Source organism: Tachypleus tridentatus, chromosome 13 (assembly GCF_004210375.1).
Source record: "Tachypleus tridentatus isolate NWPU-2018 chromosome 13, ASM421037v1, whole genome shotgun sequence".
Classification (NCBI taxonomy): domain Eukaryota; kingdom Metazoa; phylum Arthropoda; class Merostomata; order Xiphosura; family Limulidae; genus Tachypleus; species Tachypleus tridentatus.
In genome coordinates, this window is record NC_134837.1 from 271675441 (window position 1) to 271691885 (window position 16445).

Genomic DNA, 16445 nt, shown 5'->3' on the forward strand with positions numbered 1-16445 from the left:
CTTTTTCAAGGTGTTCAATACGACAAAGTTTCATGGTGACTTTCAAGCTCCCTAAAATGATAAATTTTGTAAAGGCGCCTAGTTTTAACAGTACGTTGACAATCGGGTTGTAGGATATCACATCGAGGTGAAAACGTCTAATGTGCAGAAGAGGTCTCATCTGTTTTGAAAACACCTTCTTCAAAAAAAACCTCTACTCTTTAGCGACTTACGTCATCGTCATCCTCTATATATATCGTTGTTCTGTTGAAAATGACTTTACCAAAACATAGAATCTTGTTAAAAAAAACGTTTACAAGAACCAGCTGCACCTGGAAGCAGGAAACACTTCAGAATAATGAATATTCTGGCTGTCGTGGCATCGTAATTTCCTGTACCCTATTTAATCTTCACTATATTCATGTGAAAGAAATACAATTTTAAATAAGTACCGCAAAACAGGAGATTCCATAAGAACAATAAGATATTAAGCATCGCATAAAGCCTTTACTAAGTGAAGACACTGGAAAAATAAAGAAATCAGACAAAAATTGATAAACAGAACAAGGAGTCTTCAAGAAAACAATGATCTCTATAGCTTGTTGCTTCTCTTCCTGTAAGAGTGGCAAGACATGGCGTTTAAGACCTTTTGAGTCGCTATCTGTGGTTCGTTTATTTCCAATTCAAATCAAATACATGTATGTATTGTCAGACGTAGGGTTACGATATTATCGCCAATTCCACCGATCGGTATAAAGTACATCAAACAGTCGGTGGTGAACGATTTTGAAGAATTGCCTTAACTCTTTTCCGTCAATAATAAGGCAGATGATAACTCGCATATCCATGCAATAGTTCTAACCGCTATTTAAAACAAAAAGGTTAAAGAAAAGAAACATATAGGTTGATTAGCTGTCACAGCTTGAATAGTTGTTCTCAACAAACACTGACGGAATCGTGATCTTAAACATTACCTGTACAACTAAGCAAAGGTACGTTACCCAAACTTGAAATAAGGTCGCGTGAATCGACGTTTCACACTCTTCACGCATTTGAAATAGAAAGAAAACCTCATGAACCCTTTCCATGGAACAGGAGTTCTAAATTGCTGGTCAGATTCTTCGTCGAACGTTGGTCCGGCATGGCCAAGCGCGTAAAGCGTAAGCGACTCGTAATCCGAAGGGCGCGGGTCTGCGCCCGCGTCGCGCTGTAAACATGTTCTCGCCTCCCAGCCGTGGGGGCGTATAATCTGACGGTCAATCCCACTTTCGTTGGTGGCCAGAGTTGCCCGTTAGTTGCGTTGGTATGACTAGAATGCCTTCCCTCTAGTCTTACACTGCTAAATTATGGACGGATAGCACAGATAGCCCTCAGTAGCTTTTGTGCGAAATTCCAAAAAAACAAACAAACAATAAAAAACGATGGCAAGTGGTGCTGTAAGATCAGAGAATTTATCCTTACTTTCATCAACAGTGAATGATTAAACTTTTCATCAACGAAATGTATGATAATTGATATATTCAATCTCTTAAGTCTTCTATAACTGTGACTAATCATAAGAAGATTTGCAGAAATTTAAAATGCAGACTATTTACAACAAAAGATGAAACGAAAATGATCGTCGAGTTTAGACCAAACGATACATCCTTCCAGACTTTAACACTCTTTTCTCGTACGGATACTAACTTTTAAATCCCATGGAACTAAGTCCTAGCCATGGTCTATGGAACAAAAAAAGAGGGCATGTGTAGGGTATTGGGGAAGATTTGCAGGTGTGCTTAAACATGATCTGTATAAGATGAGTAACGTTACAATTTTTTTCCCATTAATGTTCAAGATGGATAACTATTATATCCTTTACATATTTAGTGTTAGGTACGACAGGAATTGGTAAAACACAGCTTGTAAGTAAAGCTTTCACTATATACATAGCGAAGTAATATATCCTATTTCTGAAAACATTGTATGATTTTATGATGAATTTCAACCATTTCACATAAGAATAACCCCCAGTGGCTCAGCGGTATGTCTGCGGAATACAACGCTAAAACCGGGTTTCGATACCCGTGGTGGGCAGAGCACAGATAGCCCATTGTATAGCTTTGTGTTTACTTCAAAAACAACAAACAACAACATAAGAATAATGCAAAACAGTTCCAACATTCAGTTTGTTAAAGTTGTTGTTTTGGAATTTCGCACAAAGCTACTCGAAGGCTATCTGTGCTAGCCGTCCCTAATTTAGCAGTGTAAGACTAGAGGGAAGGCAGCTAGTCATCACCACCCACCGCCAACTCTTGGGCTACTCTTTACCAACGAATAGTGGGATTGACCGTCACATTATACGCCCCCCACGGCTGGGAGGGCGAGCATGTTTAGCGCGACGGTTTGTTAAAGACTTATCTGAGAAATCTTACGATTATTTACAATATTATAAATCAATTTTTTCTTTATTATTGACGCTTTTATCGTTGAAAGTGAAGAAAATAAACGAGTGTCTCAACTTTTTACACGTGGAAGCTACCATTTGAATTTAGTAGCGTTTTATATTGTACAGAATATAGTTCATCATGGTAAAGAAATGCTTAATATCAGTTTAAATTGTCAATATGTTATTCAGAAATGTCAGAGACAAATCTCAATTGAATGTTTTAGCAAGAAAATGGCCCGGTATGGCCTAGCGCGTAAGGCGTGCGACTCGTAATCCGAGGGTCGCGGGTTCGCGCCCGCGTCGCGCTAAACATGCTCGCCCTCCCAGCCGTGGGGGCGTTATAATGTGACGGTCAATCCCACTATTCGTTGGTAAAAGAGTAGCCCAAGAGTTGGTGGTGGTGATGACTAGCTGCCTTCCCTCTAGTGTTACACTGCTAAATTAGGGACGGCTAGCACAGATAGCCCTCGAGTAGCTTTGTGCGAAATTCCAAAACAAACAAAGCAAGAAAATATTTTCATCACGTATCAACTATTTTGAAAAGCTTATCAAGATCGACGAGATAACTATATGGTTATGCTCAATGATTTGAAATCTCAAACGCCTGAACAGATCCGTCTAAGGACCAGACTTGTTCCTCAAAATAGGATACAGTGTACGTATCAAATTAAGTTAAAAATATTGTTATTTTATTACAGCACGACATTATTTGTTACACGATAACAACCGTCGTAGTTGGATTTTATCTGAAAAATAAGCTATACGTAAATAAAGAAACTGTATTCAAATGTTTAACCACTGGACATTTAAACATATTTTGCTTAAACAACGGCTTTCGAGTAAATATCTTTCAGTTGTTGATCGTTGTTAGTGAAATTGTGTGATGCGGCACATTTATAACATTCCATGGAACTCTGGTAATATTGACTATTGCTATTTATGTAGTGTGGCTAAACTGTTGAGAGAGAACTTTCAAATCATTTATACCAAGTGGAGAGAAAAGCCGTGATATTGACAAGATAGCTGAAAATTCATTGCTATAATCTGCAGTTGTTTGAATGCCCCAAGGTCAATCAACACTGTCATGCCCATTTCATATTAACAATGATCATCACTGTAGTGTAAAACAAAGTTGATGTTATATCTAAATGGATGTATCAATAAACAGTTTTTATATGTTGTACTCAGTCTTTTTTCATTTATTCATCATGACACTTAGCATTAAACATCATCAAGCATTACCTAATGCTGCATGTAAACAGATTAAAGAAATAACTGCCGGTACTAAAAAAAATGACTTTATTTGAGTGTTTGTAGAACATGATTCAAATGTTTTAAAAGGTAATATTCCCATGACTAACATAAAAGTAGAAAGTTAGACGATGCAAAGTCATTATTGAGAAAGTTATTGACAAGAAAACACCAGTTAAACAGAAAAAACAACTAGCCAATATACAAAAGTTTGTTTTTGTTTTGAATTTCGCGAAAGCTACTCAAGGGCTATCTATTCGTTGGTAAAAGAGTAGCCCAAGAATTTGCGGTGGGTGGTGATAACTACCTGCCTTCCCTCTAGTCTTACACTGCTAAATTAGGGACGGCTAGCGCAGATAGCCCTCGTGTAGCTTTGCGCGAAATTCGAAACAAACCAAACTGACACCTAAATATTGATTTATATGAATCACGTTGTTTGTTGAATGCAGCAATGGCTGAAATTAACATAACATAATGTTTAAGGACAACAATAAACCTGTTGGTCCTTCTCGGCTGTCCAATCTTCTAAGCCAGACTACAACTGATATAAGAAAACTTAAAGCCAGCCCTCATTATTATATTCAAACTCACTCAAATTTACTGTTTCCTCAACATCCGAAGGGAACCCATTTCATAGTCCAACCACTCTATTTAAAACTAAAATTCTCTTAGGTGAAAACGGCTTATTCCTTTATATAAATCTATATTCGTATCCCTTAGTTCTATAATTCTCGCTGTTATATGAAAAATGTTGATGCAGCAACATTATCAGTTCTTTTACAATCTTAAACACTTCAGTTAAATTCTCTAGCTCTCTTTTCTCAAGAGAAAACAACTTTAAGATATTGATCCATCCAAGGTGCCATTTTAGTAAACCTCTTCTGAACCCTTTCCAAGAATTTAATGTCTTTCCTAATGTAAGGAGACCAAGACTGAACACAATACTCCAAATGTGCACTAACTAGTGACTTATGCAATTAATTATCAACCGCTTTAAAGTTGTATTAAATATCTCTGTAGATACAACCTTACCACTAATAACAACACACTGTTTGAATGGCTAAAGAGATTGATCAACTATTACACCAAGATCCTTCTCTTTCATGATACTTTTAAGATTATTCCCATCCAAATTATACTTATAATTCAAATTATGATAAGTCACAGGCAATATATTACAGTTATTATAATTAAAATCCATCTGTCATTTATTTTCCAAACTCACTAAACGATTTAAATCCCTTTGTGAAGCATCAGCAGCATCCTTACTGCTAGCAACATTTAAGACCTTGATATCATCAGCAAATTTAAGTAAGCTACTGATCATTCCTACATCTATCTGAATCAAAAAGAGCAATGGTTCTAAGACTGAGCCCTAAGGCGCATCACTTGCAACATTAATCCAGTTTGACTGTGCTCCATTTATAACATCCTTCTGCTTTCTTCTATCAAACCACTCGTCAATTAGTTAACTTATCCCATATACCTGTAAAGATACGTTTCTTTACAAGCCCTTTAAGTAGCACTTTGCCAAATGCTTTCTGAAAATCCAGATACATCAAATATACTACTTTAACCTCATCTACATATGCAGTAACATTTTCTGAGCATGCCCAAAGATTTGTGAGGCAAGATTTTCCCTTAGTGAAACCTTTTTCACTATCCGAAAAAATCTCAACTTTGTTAAATGAGTTTGTAAAATATATTTTATTAGTAATTCCAAAACCTTTCCCACAACTGATGTAAGACTACGAGACATGTAATTACTGGAACCATTTATGCACCTTTACTGAGAATAGGAGTAGCATTAACTAATTTCCAATCTGTTGGTACTTGTCCACTGTTTAAGCACTTAAAAAAAATTGTAGCAGGTTCCTCACATATCCAGTCATTAACCTCCTTCAAACTTCTTGGGGAAATATTATCTGGTCCGAAACGGATATCATTCCTTAAACTACCCAATTTTATTTTAAGAAGTTCAGAATTTATGCAATTCTCTTGAGCAACTTTGTTTTCATCGATCAATTATGCAAGATGAGGAGTACTACTTAAATCTTTATTAGTAAACGGTGAAGGAAAAGCAGAATTTAATAATCTAGCCATTTCATAATTATTCGACATAAGCCTGTCTTTGTCAGCCTTCAATTGTCCTATCACCATCCCAAGATTTTGTTTACTCCTAATGTACTTAAAGTAATTCTTGATGTTAATTTATATATTTTCAGCCGAATGTTTTCATGCTTCCTTTTGGATGTCTTAACATCCAGTTTGACCAATCTTTATGTTTTCTATATAAACAGATTCAAGATAAAAAAGTTCACAATATATCCGACATAGCATAATTTCTTGTAGGTTTTTGACAAATTGGTGAAAAATCTATCTTGAACAGTTTTCAGAAATCTATATCCCTCATGTTTAGTATGTTGCATTTCCAAACCAATATGTCGAAAATTAAAATCATCTATAATTGTAACTTTATTAACAGCTGAAATATTAATCTCACTGTAAAGTGTCTCACTATTGTCATAAGATTCTTCTGGTGGTCTGTAACATCTTCCTACTAAGAGCTTCCTTTGATTATTTACTAATAGAGACCCAAATAAATTCACTATCCTTGCTGTTATTCATGATATTCTCAATTGTAGCGTTATGTAACTCACACCTTACGTATCTAGCCATTCCTCCTCCCCTACTAATAACCTATAACCAGATATTTCAAAGAAATTTCTTTCTTCAAAATAAACTTCGCTTAACCTTGTTTCAGTTATTCCCATTATATCCCAAAATATTGTATTCCTACCGTTGTTCTAAAGTTATCCATCTTATATCTTATATTTCTATTATTATAATAGTAATAATTAAGCCTATTTTTGCGACTACTTTTATACTGATTTCCTCTACTAAACTTTCCTCTACATATCAATTTTGTTTCATTTAATTTATTTTGCTTTCACTATCCCGTCCTAGTTTAAAACATCCCTTACATTTGAGTTGATATACATGCCACACCTTTTCCCATTTAGATACAAACCATCCATTCCACAAAGTTCCATCTTTCCACTGAACTCATCCCAAAGGTCCTACTACCTAAGCTGCTCATCCTCACATATTGATTTTAGCCTAGCACTTAGCCCTAGTGACCTAATCACACTTTCATCTCAACAATTAATTCTTGGCAGTGTCCCTGACACAATTAATTTATGATATTTATCTTTAAATGCTTTTATTAACAAGCTCCTCTGACTTATTTTTCCTTATATCATTCGGCTCTATGTGCACAACAAATGCTGCATCATTGCTATTCCCCCTTCATTATTTCTTTTGCTCTGTTAATTATATCTTCTATTTGTGTCATCTGGTAGCATAATCTAACTTTACTCCTTATTTAACACACAAACAATTCTATACATGTGCTATGTCTAAGAAACACCTATAACTATAACCTCTTAAAGAGTATAATTCATATCATTCTCTATTTTTCTTGCTTTCCCTCCTTCCAATAGTTCTTCGTCTACATAAGCCAAGGGCTGAAATCTGTTGCTTAACAAAATAGTCTTTACAATTAAGTTCACTACTTTAACCATAATACTACTCTTTATAACTTTCTGAATTTTACACTACTAAATTAGGGACGGATAGCACAGATAGCCCTCGAGTAGCTTTGTGCGAAATTCCAAAAAAACAAAAACAAACAAAACAAAACAATCGTCGAACGTTATACGATAACACGAAGGCCTATTGAAAACGTGAAATTTCGCAGCCGTGCACGCATTATATCCAAAACCAATAGCGATTCTTTTTCGGTTTATTAAACAACATTTATACGAATTTCGGAAGGTGGTTACAAGTATAAGAAAAAAATGTGTAAATCCTGTGACATCTCACAGCCGTCTCACGCTCTCACACTGAATTTATGACGAAAATTTCGTTCCACGTTCTTACCAACTGGAGTAAAAGGAAACAAACGATTTAAATAATAAATATGTGCCTGCCAGGTATCGAACCTGGGACCTTCCGCGTGTTAAGCGGATGTGATAACCACTACACCACAAGCACGTCACTTCCTGTTTTTTTCCTTTTTACTGTTTTCAAAATTAATCATTAACGTTTCAAAATATCTCATTTCGCAAACTAAACAAACACAAATATAATGACAGCTTTACATATAACCGTAAATAAAATAACACTCTTCCTTGTCTACCTAAGCCAAAAGTAATTTGATAATGTGCTAACGTGTCTTCAAACGACATCCTCGAGACTACAGTATTCAACCTTTTCACACCTCGCTCAATTGCCCTTAAACGTGCAATTTAATTTACTCATTCTTTTCTCTTTCTAGCAGAAACTGAACAGAAGAATTTCATAACTTTAATTTTTTTATCACAATTATTACACGAAAACGTAATAAGCGATTTAATACGTCTTTTAAATCCTTCAATATGCTTATTGATTCCTGCGAAAAATATTTCATATTTCTTATCTTGCGACCAATTAGATGATCGCACTCTGGCTGATGTCTCGTTCTCGCACACAACTTCTTCAAGATGTTCAATACGACGAAGTTTCATGGTGACTTTCAAGCTCCTAAAATGATAATTTTGTAAAGGCGCTTTTGTTTTAACAGTACGTTGACAGTCGCGGGTTGTAGGATATCACATCGGTGGGAAAACGTCTAATGTGCAGAAGACGTCTCATCTGTTTTGAAAACACTCTTTTCAAAAACCATCTACTCTTGGCGACTAACGTCGTCTCTCAAGGTTATATATCGTTGTTCTCGTTGAAAATGATTTTAACAAGACATAGAACCTTGTTCAACAAAAACGTTTACAAGAACCAGCTGCACGTGGAAGCAGAAAACACTTCAGAATAATGAATATTCTGCTTTCGTGGGATCGTAATTTCCTCGTACCTATTTAATGTTCACTATATTCAAGTGAAAGAAATACAATTTTTAAATAAGTACGTAAAACAGGAGATTCGATAACAAGAATAAGATATTAAGCATTGCAAAACGCCTTTACTAAGGAAAGACATTCGAAAAAATGAAGAAATCAGACAAAAATTGATAAACAGAACAAGGAGTCTTCAAGAAAACAATGATCTCTATAGCTTGTCGCTTCTCTTCCCTGTAAGAGTGGCAAGACATGGCGTTTAGGACCTTTGAGTCGCTATCTGTGGTTCGTTTATTTCCAATTACAATCAAATAACATGTATGCATTGTCAGACGTAGGGGAAGTTACGATAATATCGCCAATTCCACCGATCGGTAAAAATAAAGTACATCAAACAGTCGTTGGTGAACCATTTTGAAGAATTGCCTTAACTCTTTTCCTTCACTAGTAAGTTACAGATGATAACTCGCATATCGATGCAATAGTTCTAACCGCTATTTAAAACAAAAGGTTAAAGAACGAAACATATAGGTTGATTAGCTGTCACAGCTTGAATAGTTGTTCTCAACAAACACTGACGGAGTCGAGATCTTTAAACATTACCCGTACAACTAAGAAGGTACGTTACCTAAACTTAAAATAAGGTCGCGTGAATCGACGTTAGACACTCTTCACGCATTTGAAATAGAAAAAAAACTCATGAACCCTTTCCATGGAATTGGAGTTCTAAATTGCTGGTCAGATTCTTCGTCGAACGTTATACGAAGGCCTATTGAAAACGTGGAATTTCGCAGCCGTGCACGCTTTATATCCAAAACCAATAGCGATTCTTTTTCGGTTTATTAAACAACATTTATACGAATTTCGGAAGGTGGTTACAAGTATAGGAGAAAAGTGTGTAAATCCTGTAACACGTCACAGCCGTCTCACGCTCTGACACTGAATTTATGATGAAAATTTCGTTCCACGTTCTTACCAACTGAATTAAAAGGAAACAAACGATTTAAATAATAGATATGTGTCTGCCAGGGTTCGAACCTGGGACAATCAGGGTGTAAAGCGGATGTGATAACCACTACACCACAAGCACGTCACTTCCTGTTTTCTTCCTTTTTACTGTTTTCAAAATTAATCATTAAGGTTTCAAATATCTCATTTCGCAAAGTAAACAAACACAAATATAATGACAGCTTTTCATATAATCGTAAATAAAATAACACTCTTCCTTGTCTACGAAAGCCAAAAGTAATTTCATAATGTGCTAACGTGTCTTCAAACGACATCATCGAGCCTACAGTATTCAACGTTTTCACCCCTCGCTCAATTGCCTTTAAACGTGCAATTTAATTTACTCATTCTTTTCTCTTTCTAGCAGAAACTGAACAGAAGAATTTCATAACTTTAATTTTTTTATCACAATTATTACACGAAAACGTAATAAGCGATTTAATACGTCTTTTATATCCTTCAATATGCTTAAACTAAAACTAAACTAACGTGGCAGGGGTTCAGTTTAGAGAGAGAGAAATCCAAAGAGTTCTCTCTCCAACTGGGGTGTTCAGGAACTTTGTAGTTCCTCTTCGTCCCCTTTCGTGAATTGTTATTAGGATTAAGTGGTGGTTTTTTTATTATTATTATTATTTTAATAAATTAATTATCGTTATTATTCTTGACTTTTTGGGTGGGGAATGTCTCACTAAATGGTCTTTTGGGTGGAGGCAAAGGTGGCAGTGGAAAGAAGGAAAGGTCGGGACCTGTCTCGAAAAGAAAAAGTTGGGTAGATGTGAACATGAATGTAATTCATTCAAGTTCAGATCAAATCAAACGGCCCGATTCTGGGTCTGGCAAAAGGTTGCCTGGGCTGGGATCTAGAAACCAATGCCTGAAGATTTTGATGTGGGGAAACGGGAGTACCCCGAGAAAAACCACTTTCACCCGACAGGCGCCGAAAGTTTTGCCTGTCGTGTGCCCTGTACCTGAAAAAAAAAAGGAATTCATGTTAATAACATAGTTTTATGTATTTAGACTCTTTGTTGAGTGGATTGTGATTCTTGAAATATGTTGTATGGTGATATGTATTTTGTTGGTGCACTTGATAATTTGTGTAGTGATGCCGTTAGTTTGTTTCTGTTTTCTGCTTTTCGATAATATTTCATAGAAAGTTCTGTTATTCTATCTCTTATAGTTGGTAAATTACTAATTTGGTGTAGATAATTTGTTGGTGTAAAAGATGGTAAACTGAATGCGGATTTTAATATTTTGTTTTGTTGCACTTGGATTTTTTTGAGTGTGTTGTTTGACATGTTGTATGTTACTTGACATCCGTACTCTATTAGTGGACGGATGTAAGCCTTGTATATTTGTATAATGGTGTTCGGTGCGCATTTTGATTGTTTACCAGTTATAGTCTTTAGATATGAAATCCTTTTCTTATTGATGAGTGTATATTGTTTATGTGTTTTTTCCATGTTAGTTTTGTGTCGAAAGTGACGCCAAGGAATGTGATGTTTTTGCTCATGTTGATGGTTGTGTTTCCAAGTGATAGATTTATTTTTCTAGATTTTTCTTTGCTTCTTTAGTTTTCTATAGAAGGTGATTGCTTGTGTTTTTGTCGGATTTAACACGACCCTCCACTTGTTGCTCCATGTTGAGACGTTGTTTAGTGATTCTTGTGCGCGAGACATGGCCATTACTGGGTTTCTGGAGGTGCTCCAGATTGCGATGTCATCTGCGTATTGTGAATTGTGTGTGTATGTTAGATTTGGAAAAGGTATGTCACTGACGAAAATTATGTAAAGAAGTGGAGAGAGGACTGATCCTTGGGGCACTCCTGCCGTTATATTAAACAATTTGGATATGGTTTTATTGACTTTTACTTGTGCTGTTCTATTGGTTAAAAATTTGAAATCCATTTGACTATCGTAGGATTTATTTGTAGGTGGTTTAGTTTGTATATGATGGCATTGTGCCAAACGCTGTCGAATGCTTTTTTGACATCTAGGAATACCCCGATGGTTACTTGATTGTTGTTGTAAGCTTTGTATATTGATTCGGTGAGTCGTGTGAGGTGATCTGTTGTTTGTCTATTTTTCTGGAGGCATTTTGAGATTCTGGAAGGATGTTGTTTGATTCGCAAAAATGGAGGAGACGGTTGGAGATAATTCTCTCCATCAGTTTGCCAAGGCAGCTTAACAGACTGATGGGGCGGAAATTATCTGGATTTGTTCTGTTAGTTTGTTTCTTGGGGATCGTTGTTATGATGGTTTTTTTCCATGTGTCAGGGTAATACCCTGTCGCTAATGAAATGTTCATGATGTTTGTGAGGTGTTGTAGTAGGAGAGTGGAACTTTTTTTGAGAATAATATTTGGTATTTGGTCATGTCCGGGGAAGTGTTCTTCAAGTTTTGATATTAATCTTAGTTCGGTTATGGTTATTTTTCTATTGATTGAATTTGAGTATGCTTCTAGTGTCTCCGGGAAATCCTGGTGAGAATGAAGCTTGGTTTGCATTTATGTAGTTGTTGACATGGTGTTGGTGTTGTGTGTCGAAATCTACTGAGTTTAAATCGCTAAAAGCGGATTTGTAATAGTCAGCTAATAAGTCAGCTTTCTCTTCGTCCGTCCTTGCGATTTTATTGTTGTGTGTGATGTGTTGTAACATGTGATTTGTGTTTTTGTCTGACGCAATACTCTTGAATTTTTTCCAGAATTCTTTTGGGTTTTTCTTGGTTTTTTCTAAGTTTTTGCAGAAGTTATGCCAATTGTTTTCTCTGACTTTTTTAATTTCTTGTTTAATTTTTGTATTTGTTCTATTGATTTCTGTTTTAATGTGTGGATCACGTGTGATGTAGTGTATTCGTCGTAATTGTCTGCGTTTGATTATTAGTGCGTGAATTTCTGGTGTTAGAGTACATTGAATAAGTGATTGTTTTCTTTTTGATTTAGGAATTGTGTTTCTTGTGGCTTTCTTTATGGCTTCTGTAATTTGATCAACATATTTGTCTAGTTCTGTTTTGTTGTTTACATGTTCGATTGGGTGGGGTAGGTATGAGTCCAGAGAGGCATTAAAAGTGAGCCAGTCTGTTTCAGTGTAGGTGTATGCGGAAGGAGTCACGCACGCCACAGCCAGGTGGCGCGGGTGAATCATACATGATACGGGGAAGTGGTCACTGGTGATTTCATCATGCACTTTAAAGTTAGATATTCTATTAACCATGTCCTTGGGTGCGATGATGAAATCGAGTACATCATATGAGCCGTTAGCGGCTGAGAAGTGTGTAGGTGTATTGTCATTAATTAAGTGCATTTTATTGCTAGAAATAAAATTTTTTATGCAGGATCCTCTGCGTGTGTCTCTGTTACCCCTTAATTCTGTGTGCGGTGAATTAAAGTCTCCAATAATAATTGGTTTGGGTTTACGATTAACACATTTTGAAGGAAGTTAATGTCGATATTTTTGGTTGGTGAGCAATATATGGCTAGAATCGGAATAGTTAGCCGGTTGTTAAAGTGTATATTACAAAAAATGGTCTCATTAATGTCAGATTTAAATGAATCTTCTATCGAGATTAGATGCGATATTTTTGTACTAAAGTAAGTTATTATACCTCTGTTGTTTTCAGAGTGAGGTATGTTGTGTGAGATGAATCCGGGGATTGTGGTGTTTTGTTTCTCTGTGCAAAGTGTTTCTGAAATGATGATTATGTTGGCGTTTATATGTTTGTTGATGTTGTATATTTCTAACCTTTTGTCTTTAAGATTTCCTTGGCAGTTGATGTGTAAGATTTTAATGTGTTGTATCATTGTGTTGTTTTATTTCCCTCGCGTGAATTTTGAGTGAAAGATGGTGTGGTTTCAGGTGAGGGAGGTTAAAATAGTGACTTGCAAGGCTGCAAACAGCCTTGAGTGACTCGTGCCTCGATTCGAATGAGGGGAGATCACTCAATTCTATCAGCATTGCTAGCAAGTTTGTGGTGAAATCTGTTGGGTTAAATGCTTGTGTTGTTTTGGGCGTTACGTCCGCGTAAGTACGTGTTGGTTGAGGTTGAGCGTGTTTGATTTGCGAGTCGGTTGGAGTTGGTAGTAAAGGTTGTTTGGTGTTGTTTTGGTAGCCGTGGGTTTGATTATTGATGTTCGTGGTTTTGAAAAGGAATCTGTTACGTATTTGGTGTATTTGGGGCAGCCTTTGTAACTGGCTGCGTGGGGTTCTGACAGTTGGCGCATCTAACTTGGTTACGCTCGTTAGGACACTGAGCGACCTCGTGAGATCCGCCACATCTGACACATCTATCCTTGGCCATACAATTAGTTTTGTGTGTCCGAACCGTTGACATTTGTAGCATTGGATTATTGGTTTTGATGTGTCTTTTCCGGTTCGGTCGTGTGTCTTTTGAAAATAAAAGCAACCGTTTTTAATAATTTTCTTGATCGTCTTTTTTGTTGACGGTTACCTTGATCAGTGGCGTTTTTTGTTTCGTTCTGAATGAGATGATTCTGTTCGATGATGCAATGTCAAAGCCTTGAGTTGTTAATTCTTCAGTGATTTCATGATCTTCAATGTCGAAATCGACACCTCTGATTATGACTGTTAGTTTTGGTGTGTTTGTTTTGGTGTTGTAATGGTGGCTTGAACACCGAAGGCATCCTTGGGCCAGTGGGCCAAAATATGCGCAAACTCTAGAGGTTCGGTACATTTAATCATGATTCTTCCATTAGGAAGACGTTTGATGTCTTTAAACTGAATGCCCGGGTATAGGACCTCAGTTGATTGACAATCTGTGGAATGCGTGTTGTTTTGTTTACTCCTTCGATGAACAGAGTTGGGATTCTGTAGTTAGGAGAATTGTGTGTTTGTGTGACAGTGTTGGTGTTCTCAGAATTAGTGGCGATGGTGGTGTTGTTTGTATTCAAGTACTATTGTTAGAGCAAGTGGCTTTGTCTTCGTTAACATGGGTTATGTTATTAATACTTTGATTTTTAGAACTATTATTAGCGTCGTTAAGGTTAGGGTTAGTAGCATAGTCAGAAACTATACTTACCATATCCTTTTTCTTCTTCTTCTTCAGCCTCCTCTTGTTGGATGTCTCGTTTGTTTCATCGGATTCTGGTCTTCGTGATTCTTCAGCTCCTGAGTTTTCACCTTCGGAACTCTCAGTCGAACTACTCAGTGATTCAGAGGCTGGTCCTTCAATAGCTCTATTCAGCATATCCATGATCTCGTCGTTGGAAAGGGCTTTTCCGTTGGATCTTGTCACTATCTTCTTTCTCTTCATACTGTTTTACTAGTCCTGATAAGGACTAAGGGGTAACCTTTTTTAGTAAAACTTTATGCACTTCACAGGATAATTTAGTCTTCAATGCACTTGTCTCGCAGCTCTTGACTTGCACGTCTGCTCTGCTTGACGGCGACCTTGAAACTCCCATATAATCCAATATGCTTATGGATCCTCCGACAAATATATCATATTATTATCTTGCGACCAATTAGATGATCGCACTCTGGCTGATGTCTCGTTCTCGCACACAACTTCTTTCAGGTGTTCAATACTACAAAGTTTCATGGTGACTTTCAAGCTCCTAAAATGATAATTTTTTAAAGGCGCTTTTGTTTTAACAGTACGTTGACAGACGCGGGTTGTAGGATACCACATCGCTGGGAAAGCGTCTAATGTGCAGAAGAGGTCTCATCTGTTTTGAAAACACTCTCTTCAAAAACCATCTACTCTTGGCGACTAACGTCGTCTCTCAAGGTTATATATTGTTGTTCTCGTTGAAAATGACTTTACCAAAACATAGAATCTTGTTCAACAAAAACGTTTACAAGAACCAGCTGCACTTAGAAGCAGGAAACACTTCAGAATAATGTATATTCTGCTGTCGTGGCATCGTAATTTCGTCGTACCTATTTAATCTTCACTATATTCAAGTGAAAGAAATACAATTTTTAAATAAGTACGTAAAACAGGAGATTCGATAACAACAATAAAATATTAAGCATCACAAATAGCCTTTACTAAGTTAAGACATTCTGGAAAAATAAAGAAATCAGACAAAAATTGATAAACAAAACAAGGAGTCTTCAAGAAAACAATGATCTCTATAGCTTGTTGCTTCTTTTCCCTGTAAGAGTGGCAAGACATGGCGTTTAGGACCTTTGAGTCGCTATCTGTGGTTCGTTTATTTCCAATTCCAATGAAATAACATGTATGCATTGTCAGACGTAGTGGAATTTACGATATTATCGCCAATTCCACCGATCGGTAAAAATAAAGTACATCAAACAGTCGGTGGTGAACGACTTTGAAGAATTGCCTTAACTCTTTTCCGTCACTAGTAAGTTGCAGATGATAACTCGCATATCCATGCAATAGTTCTAACCGCTATTTAAAACAAAAGGTTAAGGAACGAAACATATAGGTTGATTATCTGTCACATTTTGAATAGTTGTTCTTAACAAACACTGACGGAGTCGTGATCTTTAAACATTACCTGTACAACTAAGAAGGTACGTTACCTATACTTAAAATAAGGTAGCGTGAATCGACATTTCAAACTCTTCACGCATTTGAAATAGAAAAAAAAACATAAAGGAACCCTTTCCATGGAACAGGAGTTCTAAATTGCTGGTCAGATTCTTCGTCGAATGTTATATGATTACACGAAGGCCTATTGAAAACGTGAAATTTCGCAGCCGTGCACGCATTATATCCAAAACCAATAGCGATTCTTTTTCGGTTTATTAAACAACATTTACACGAATTTCGGAAGGTGAATAGAAGAAAAGGAAAAAAGTGTGTAAATCCTGTGACATCTCAGAACCGTCTCACGCTCTGACACTGAATTTATGATGAAAATTTCGTTCCACGTTCTTACCAACTGAATTAAAAGGAAACAAA